Source organism: Diadema antillarum, unplaced genomic scaffold (genome assembly GCF_040938485.1).
Source record: "Diadema antillarum isolate AM-2024a unplaced genomic scaffold, OU_Dant_1.0 seq00002636_RagTag, whole genome shotgun sequence".
Lineage (NCBI taxonomy): Eukaryota > Metazoa > Echinodermata > Echinoidea > Diadematoida > Diadematidae > Diadema > Diadema antillarum.
Genome location: NW_027273236.1, coordinates 24,392 through 31,361, shown reverse-complemented (window position 1 = coordinate 31,361; position 6,970 = coordinate 24,392).

Below are 6,970 nucleotides of genomic sequence, written 5' to 3'. Positions count from 1 at the left end.
CTATTGTAGGGAAGCCCTGAAATACATGTATCTCCTTTAAAGAGGTGAAATCAGCAGTACGAATTGTCCATTACTGTAAAAGTGGAAATTGCTGGTAGAGTATTTTTTTTGTTGTTGCAATCAACCGAGTAAAATCAATTTTGCATGCTTTTAATCCTGCAGAATGACAGTGATAAATATTATTACGTGCGAGACACAAAAATATTTGCATACTTATATTTTTGCACTAGATCCATGTTGCGCAAGATGTGTGAAATTTCCACACTTTAAAAAAAAAAAAAAAATCACTTTTAAAGTACTGTAGTTGCCTGGTCTCTGGTGTTTATTAGGTGCCAGCTTATTTTCAGGAGGGAAACTGACAGTCTGAACAACCTTGTTATAATACATGTGTATAATATTTCCCTGTAGTAAGTTCATGTATATCTAATGAGACACAATATACTCACAGCTTTGATGTTTTCATGGTATCTTTGTCCTAAATGTGAATGCACTGTAGGTTGGCATTGTCATAGGGTTTTAAAGACATTCCCGAACGTAACACATTTTGTCTTGAATTCAGTACCTCTCTCAGGAATAATGTTCTAATTTTCTAATTGTTGTTGTTGTAAAAATAAGAAGTGTCTAAAGATGTAGACTTGACTATTTAAGTTATTTTGCCATTAAAAAAAAAAGTGGTTTAATTACTCTGAATCGAATTCATGCAATAATAAGTTATTTTATAATATAGAGCTGATGTGATGAGGCAATTAATATTCTTATATATGAAATTATGTAATTTTGCATCCAGTCTAGACATACAAACATTTATATTTTGTACAATTTTTAATATTCATGTAGAATAATTTTGTAAAATACTTCTATTCTTGCAAGTGTGTAAATGGCTGATTTGAATGCTAAAAGGATTTTACTCACCATTTTCACAGAGCAGTGATTAGTTTTATGTGCACCCTGCAACTCAAGTCGTACTATAATACTTACTCAATGTCATTTGCCTTCTGGCTATTCTGATTGTTTAGAAATCTAAACAACCGTACATGATGCATCTCATGCTCCTGTACCATATTTGAAATATTAGCCCAATTTTTCTACAGATTTGTGCTATTTGACAGAGAATGTAAGTCTCATACACAGGTTAATGAAATACAGTAGATGTCTTTTTCAGAAATCATATTTTCAAAAAAATTATCTGAAATATTAAAGTGAGTCTTAAAAAGAAAGGAGATCTTTTCATGTTGTTTGTTGATGTGTTCATATTTATGTTTCACATGTTGAAAAATGTGGCTTCAATGATTTTTTACTTTAATAAGAAGTTAACACCGAAGACAATCATACTATAAAGCAAGAAATATTCGCGAATTGAAGCTGATGGCTTTTTCCAATGCATTAGTGTAGACCAGAACTTTTGTGTGCATTTTAATTTCATGAATCTTGGCTCTCCTGAAATTTGTGAAATTGAAATGCACGCAAGAATATTTGGTTTTCCAATACATCGGTATCAACACACAGCACACGACACAATTTGATTTGTGTCATCTCAGAGCAACACAAAATACATACAATGAAATAAAATAAAGACAATCACAGATAGTGAAGTAAAATGTTGATACAAATATACTTTAATGACATGAAGTAAAACATTCAGACAATGAAAGAACCAGAAAAGAACCCTACCTACAAAGCGTTCTCTTACTATACATATACATACATACAGTCAACCTCACCTACCTTTATAAGTTGACCTCACACAAGTCGGAAAACAGGATAAGTCGAAAAATTTAACCGGGAAGGATATAAATATATCTTAATTCTATTGTGTAAGTCAAATTCAAATTAGATGAAGAATTTTCTCCAGTCCATTTGGATTCAACTTAGCAAAGTTGACTCTATGTACATACATATATGTATAAGTTAACATAATTATGCATACAGTATGTATGGAGTGTATACACATATACATGTAGTAGAGTATACATGTACAGACATTATTCATATACACAGTATCCCTAAGTTTTCATATTCTTACAGAGGAAAGCATTCAAAAGATGAAATAGGTATGAATCTTGCTTGACGAAGAGACACATTATATTGCACAATCAGAAACACAAATCCAGAGACTCCAACCCAAAGCACCATCTGATCGGAAGATTCTCCTGCCCGAAAACCCTAGCAAACGGGAGACTCCAACTTGATGTGTGCAAAGCGCGAAGTTCCTAGCAGATTGCCTAGGGTTCTAGATGCTCTTTTGTGCTATCTAAGGCTTATTTTTTCAACATACGATAGAAATAAGTAAGAAATCCTTTCCAACGGGAGACAAAGAGCCAGGGCGGGAGAAATTAAATCTCAAACGGGAGAACGGGAGATTTTGCAAAAATGGGTTTTCTGCGGGAGATCTCCTGTCGAAAACGGGAGAGTTGGAGTCTCTGCAAATCTGACATTGTGATGACTGTCTCCAAAGCAAAGGGAGATCAAAATTCTTCAACGAATGAAATGCTTCACCCTTTTTTTTTTGTTGGGAACTACCCTGACAAGACCCCTGGTCTTTTATCGTTTCCAGGTTTCATTTATAGTTATTATATGTTATGTATTGCATGTTTGTACACTCATTCTTTATCTTCTGTTTGTTATGTTCAAAATGTTATTGTTTTTTAAATGAAACAGAATATACTTCACAAGTTCAAGTAAAGTTCAAGTTCGAGACACAGCTAATACTAAATTGATATTTGGTCATGATCGACATTAGATTTTTATGCTTTCTGGGAAAGAAAAAAAAAATACTTGCAGGTCATATTACCAGACCAACCAAATAGATGTAAGCATTCAGCAGGAATAAAGAGGAAATATGTGGTACTCACACTGCTCATGATTGAAAGATGCAGTGAAATCACCATACCATCAGTAGGTGAAATTTATTATTAAATGGACGGGGAAAAAAAAAGACATGAAAATTACCTTCAAACCACCCTCACCAAAGCACAAAACTTCTTGTGAATTATCACCACATATTTGTACAAGAAATATTATGACTATCATCCAAAGCTTACAGATTTACAAATGTCTGAAGACGTCCCTTCCCTTTCTTCCATCAAACCATCTAGGTTGGCAACATTCGATTATAAAAGAACATGCACTTGAAAGATCGCCATATAAAGCTAGTTACAAAAAAAAAACAACATTTGAGAGTATGTGAGCTTCTCCTTCGATTGCAATATTTGCCGAGTGATTAAGGCACAGTAAAAGCATATTGCAACATAAAACAATAATTCATACTCTTTTTGAAAGAATAAACAAGAGCATTCCATCTTCTTAAATACTAACAATGACACATGACTTGTTACATGTCATGCATAATCATACCTTCACATTCAGTTGCACTCAAGCAATCAGATTGTTTTCTTACTGTGCTAGCACTCCCTGTCATGACTGGAGGCATATAGTTACAAAACCAATCATAATATTTACTATTCCTCTCAATAGAAATGAATATCCAGCCTCATGAGTTGACTGTACTACAGACATGTATGGCAAAAAGGTGATATTCGTACATAATACAATGTGCATATCATGTTGCTCAACAGGTGCACTGAAAATATATGACCTTTATAAACTACATTAGTTAAAATATAAATGCAGAAGGACATACCAAGAAATGTTGATTTACATGTTAATGATGACAAACACAAAGGCAGATCATGCACACTGACACTAACCACAATAATATTGCTTTATATTTTTATATATCCATGGTGAATCCATAAATAATGTCATACTGGCACTTCAAGGAGTCTGCATGATCCCAAATCTTCCTAAAAATGATTTCGTAAAGTCACACAGGAATGAAGCCTTTCTGCTGTTATAAAATCAGTAAGTGAAAACATTCAACAAATTTAATTATTAAGTGCATCTCAAACTTCTAATGCCAAGACAGAGAGAGAGAGGTACATGCTTGTAAATAAAAGGCTACTGCTGTGTTTGCATGCAAAAATCGGCATAGAACACTCACATAACAGTTTATCTGCCCTTGAAAAACAAAAACACAGCAACATCTAGAACAACAGTAATGCCACCATGAAGCAACCTATCAAATATCATATTGTGGTCAAAAGATGAATAAATGATAACATCATAATCTAATCATCAGTTACTGCTTTTAACTTGTTATCTCGATCACCCGACAGGGGGCCATCTACCAAAGAACAAGCCAAATCTACCAAGCTGTGCATATGGAATAGTAGCAGCAGGCGTGCGAGTACTTAGAATTGTAAAGGTAGATTGTAAGTCAAACTCGTCTCTAAAAACACATATCTAGAAAACAAATCATCAAAATAATCAAAAGGCACCTCATGGGAGAGGAGGTTTGAGAAATTTTCCAAGAAAATATTTGTTCATCTTCAATAGAAAAAAACCACAAACTTTTATTTTTAAAATATCAGTTGAAATATCAGCACCAGTAGGTAATCTTCAACAAATTGCTGTGTGATTTCTATATCAATGTAAGAGTGCCAACACTCTGACAAAATATCAAAACATGATACAATCTAATTACCTACATTTATAAAGCAAGACTTCTAAAAGTTACAAATACATATATCTTTTACAAAACAATAACATTATAAAACAAAACAGAAGAATTCACAAAACAAGTTACAACAAAGAGTTGTTCATTTTGAAGAGTCCGACTTTGAAATAAAATCTGTACTCAATACCCTGAAAGAAAACATAGCACAACCATGAGATGTTAAAGAAGTAGCAGCATTTGAACCTTTTGACTCCACTGATGTGTGTTGCCACACCACATTTCCCTGAAAACCTACAGTGTATTTGATTCAAGGCTCTGTAAAATTTGATATTCAGGCAGTAATTCAGTTACTGCTATGAGCACAACTGGTCGAATTCATGTAACATGTTTACATAAACATAAAGTTCATCAAATGTAACAAGTAAACTGAAACCATGGAAACCATGAGAAAACGAGAAACATTCTTACACATGATAATGATATCAGTTTTGCATCAATACTCAAATATAGCACTTCCACAACAAATTCAAGACAATTATCAACTGAGCTGATATTTTGAGAATAAAACCTGTTTCCACTGTCCCATCCTCAAGACCTTCAAGATTGCAAACTGATAATAGACTGATAATGTAAATTCTTCTCATTCATCCACTTGATGTACAAGATTGATGATTATTTGAATTGAAAGAAGAAAAGCAAATAAAAATCACCTGATGCAACATTTTACCAATTAGCATAATAATTGGCAAAATGTCACATCGAGTAAGTTTATTTCCAATTGTTGTCATTTTTATTTGAATATTTATCAATCGCAAACTGATGATATGTCTAAAGAGCACACACTGTCACACAATAAGGTGATGTTTCATCATTACAGAATGATGACAAATTTGTAGTTATCTACGCCAGGCAATACAAGACAGACAGCAGGACAAATCTCATGTTTAATACTCAGCTTAATTCTACCTCACCAGTCAAGATGCCTTCCTTAAGAAATGCAAAGGTAATTAACACTTGTCTTAAAGAAAGGCCAATGGAATCAGCATCTTCAGCCTTTAACTTCAAATTAAAGCTGACAGCATTATTCCTTTTTGTTGCTTCTGCTGAAAAACTAATGTGACACCGAGACTACCACTTAATCTTTATCTCTGTTTAAAAAAAAAAAAAATTACAAGCATACACATAATCTCAAGCTTAGGACACTGTAGTATACCATTTTACCGAATCCAATGAGCACAATAGCAATTTTCAAGAGAGTCTATCAATTAAATCCAGTAAAATCATATCCTAAAATTAAGAAAGATACAGGGTGTTTAAAAAGAAAGGATTTACATGTCATTTAGTAACTATTTTATCATTAATTATAGACTTCATTTTTTACAAGTAACTGAAGTGGGTATAAAGAGCATTGCACTATATACAGTATGAAGTTATGAAATACATTTACACGGTAATACTTGTACCATGCAAAGTACCAATTTATAATATGCACACAGAGGTAACAGTAAAAGAGAAAAGATAAAACGTAAGATTCAGACATAAAGATAATGTCTTGGCAAGAAGTGCTTATAAATAAAAAAGAAATGAGGTTAGTGCAAAGCTGAGTAATGAAGTCTCTTTCATGCACCTCTTGTATACCCATAGAAAGAGATGATTCAATGACATTCTTGCAAAGACATGGCTTGAAATGCTTGAAAGTTCCAGACATCACAGTATTGCACCATATTGTTTAAAATAGCCACCCCTTCCCTTCCCCCTCTCAAAAACAGGAACATAACAAAAACCACACCAACAAACAAAGAACTCCTTGCACATAAAGCAGCAAGTGTTTACAGGCCTTAGGAACACAGTAATACAGGGGAAACTCGGTATAACGAACACTGCTATAACGAGATATCGGTTATAACGAGGAAATTTTCTCGGTCCCAAATTTCCTTCCACACAAGTCTATGTAAAATGCTACTCTTATAGCGAGATCGGCTATAACGAAATAACTGCTATAACGAGATAAATTTTGTGACTTCCAAACAAAGAAAAACATAGTAAATCAAACCTGCTATAGCGAGGTAAAGCAAAATGCCTTCGGTAAAGCTTTGCTTCGTCTGTGCTATCATCTTCCGAGATTGTAAAGCTTGATGCGCCAAAAACTGTCTTGTACACACATAATCATTTTCTTCAGTGCACTCCAGCTAGCACTGCATGTTGTACGTGTGAAGTGTGCGTGTGCACGCACACTGATACATGCAGAAAATGTGGTGGGACGGCCATATGTATGCATGACATCATCATGATATGACGTTTAGCAGGTGTGAGGCAATCTGATGCTGTGATTGGCCTTCTACTTAGGGAATTCCCCGTCTTCACACACACGCAGTCATAATGTACATACAGAATGTGTCACATACACACACAGCATTGTGCAGACCATATTCAAGCTTTCCACACAACACACAC